Source organism: Cupressus sempervirens, chromosome 7 (genome assembly GCF_028749045.1).
Source record: "Cupressus sempervirens isolate cs-2001-9-10 chromosome 7, ASM2874904v1, whole genome shotgun sequence".
NCBI classification, from domain to species: domain Eukaryota; kingdom Viridiplantae; phylum Streptophyta; class Pinopsida; order Cupressales; family Cupressaceae; genus Cupressus; species Cupressus sempervirens.
Window position 1 is genome coordinate 661305465 of NC_143124.1, and position 3692 is coordinate 661309156.

Consider the following 3692-nt stretch of genomic DNA (forward strand, 5'->3'; position numbering starts at 1 on the left):
CCTCATCTACTTAGTAGGTTCGGTTCATCCTCAACAACATGTTTTTTCTTCACTAAGTGTTCCTACTTCTCCTTTCCATGGGAATTATCTTGATTTCTTATATCCATCTTATCTTCTACCTTCAATACTAATAATCATCCTCAACCAAATCAATCCTCAATATATCAATCTCTTTTTCCTAGATTTTGAAACGCTAACCATTAATATATCTAGCCTTATTTTTCTTTGAAATTTCTCCATGTCCAGATTGAATACTTAACTTTAAAAATTACTCCTTAGTGTAATCCTTCATAGTCACATCCTTATATTTCAGATTCTACATTATCTTAAACAATTCAAGTTCATAATCAATAGGAATGAACTTAGCCTAAAGTTTTGTCACTGTCAATCTCTACCTAGTGATCTTCATTTCACCTTCCTCTTCTTTATCTCTTTTCAATTCTTTCCACCACAAAGAAGCATGTCCTTTCAACTTAGTCTGTGCCAACCTCACTTTGAGAGGATCTCTAATATCCTCTAATTCAAAGTAGTCTTTCAACTCACCAATCCAATCAATCAGGTCTTCAAGATTTAAAGTACTTGAGAAATTAGAAACATCCATCTTTTACTTCAACTTCAAGTAAGCTTTAGATCTATCCAACTGACCAGCTCTGTCTTCCACATGTCTCTTAGTGCAACTAATTCTATCTTCTCCACAAGATCTAGAAACCTCAAAGTCTTCAAAAAATTACTCATAACCATTCTTGGTACCCATGTTCCTTGGTACACCAACTATAGCCCTCATGATATCCATGATCATATCATTCTTCATAAACTCTATTTTAGATCTAAAATCCGATCTAACCTTCTCTAAAATCTTAGTCTCTACAGTGTCATAGAGATTTGCAATCACCCTAGGGTCCAATATTCTCAGAGAAATCTTCCAAGATCTTTGTAAACCCAAAGAAAAAAATCCACTAGATCAATCAACTCTGATCCAACTTGATGTAGTGCAAGGTAAGTGTATCCCTAAAGGAGATGGTCTATCCCCCAAAAAATAACCAAACAATGGAAGAATAACAATAATATAGCCATTTAGATCAATTGCAACACCAATTCTCATAATAGAATCATAATATTAACATCCAACATGCTCGACTATAAAGCCTTTTGGGTTACGAACAAATACATAAGAAATTACAATAACAATTCTGCAAGACCTTGCAAGTCCAAACCCTAACTATCCCAGCTTCACTATCTAGTAGAAAACCCCATGAAGAATCTAAACTTGTGCTTGCAAGACACCAAAAATATTTCTTATTTCCCAAGCCCACACTTAGCTACTAGCTCTATGGAACTTTGCTCCTCTCAGCTACTCCATCTTCTCCATGATCCATTGATGTCTCAATACAAGACAGGACCCCCTACTTATACTAAACTAAGCAACATATCAGCCTAGTAGGTTACATTAAATAAAAACTCACATTAATAAATACTTAACCACAAGTTAGATTGATAGACTAAATTAATTAAGCACTTAGGATAAGCCCCAATTTTACGATGCATAAATAACTCATATGACAACATAACAATATGTGGTCTTAAACATAGGACCACATGCCATCCAAAACTCTACATCTAAGATCACACAAGCCAACTCCCTGGATCAAATCTTGTGGAAACAATTTCCAAAGTCTGTCCAAGAAATGAGAATACATTACCAGCAAACATCAAAAGAGTTCTAACTTCAACACAATCACTCTAACTATTATGTGCATGACAAGGTCTAGCAATATGCCTTTAACATAACCCTAACTTTTTCAAACATAGGATCCCAAGAATCTAAGCCTAATATTCTTGCAATATTTCCCACTACCCCAAGATGCTACTACATCAATCATCCAACATTGGTACATGAGTGTTGGAATCTCAATTGTAATAGAATTACCCCCCAACCATGTGGAACCAAAGGTCCAATCCCACTATGATGAGGAGATAAATTAGGTCCCACTCAGATAACAAACCAAAAAATAAATAACATAAAACCTAAGCAAGGAATCCTAAAATATCTCTACCACAAGGGTACTACATATACAAAAATGATGATATAACTAATCCTATTGGAAACATAAGATCCATATGGAGAACTGTCATCACATGAGCCAACTCTAGATACCCTAGCAGTCTCTTTGGACCCTAGCCCCCTAGTCCCTCTATGTAGCATTGATAGCCTATCATATAGACACAAATACTAACTATGCAAGAGCATAATCAAGAATCTTCTCCACTTCCATCCTAGCCCATATTAGTGCTTGAGACAAGGTCAAGTAAAAAATATATCTTATTAATTAATTTAAACCCATTTAGTGTATTATGTTATCACTTATTAACTAACTTACAATGAGTTATCCTTTCTACCACTTTAGGGTCCCATTCCCCATTGTCAGTAAGTTATTCCAATATGAGATCATGCTTAATAGAAATTAAACAAATCTAAATTTGATTCCCAATGCAATAACCCATAGTTACAAAATTTCCATCTATATCATATCTATTACATATAATGTTCTATCATAGTATAATTGAGGAAATACATGTATTCATCTATCATTGATACATTAATAATTGAATTGTTGATGTCATTATCACACCTAAATTGTTAGTATTAGTGAGATTAGTAATAATAATAGTAACAATATTTACCACACTCCATAGACTTGATTTTACTATCCAATCTACCACTATTAAATATAAATGTCATTTTCCTTTGTAATACCATAATTCATGTTATTATCAATAATGTTATCTAGATTATCAAAAAAAATTTGTAAATGAACATGTTGCTAACACTCCTAGTTACTCTCAAGGTAATATTATCATGAATGGTTTTATTAAGTACCACTCATGTGGAAAAATATGAATTTTGTCTTTATAGGATAGACCTTAATCATAAATATGATCTTTATAGTATTTGGAAGATTAAAACTTTGCAAAAGCTATTTGAATATTATTAGGATAAGTATCAATATCTGCTTGTTATATTAGAAATATGTAGTGTAGTAATATGTATGAACAAGTAATCGACCTAAATCCTTATTTTAATCCTAGGAATAACCAAAAGTAAAATGGAATACACTATTAAATAGTCTAGCACCAACATATGAAAAAATAGAGTTAAAGACCAAAATACTTAAAAGAAATTAGTTTTGGGGTTAATTTCATTGAATTTTTTATTAGATCTATATTTGTTGAGGCTTCATTTGTACTAGATACCAGGATTTTGTTATCTTGGGGTTAAAGGTAACGATTTATCTATTTGGAGAAGTTAAAATTAATAACATACTACTTTACAAATTTTAATCATGGTGGTTAATATTCTTCATGAATGTGCCATTACATCAGTTTAGATGCATAGATGATACTCTTAAGTCTTGTAGTGAACAACTAGTAAGATCAAGCTAAAGTGGAATAAAAGAACAAGGTCTTCTAAATGGGAAATAAAATACTACATACTTTCACATTGGGGGGTTAACATGGGTAACATGGGAAGAAGAATGAGGCAATATATTTCTAGAAAAATGGATGTAGGTGATATTGGGTCAACATTGGAGGGGGTGGTAAAAGAGGAATTAATGTCATGCCCCAAATATCAAGGAAAAAACACACAAAATTCACACACATGCAATAGGTTTACTTAAGCAAATAAAAACAAA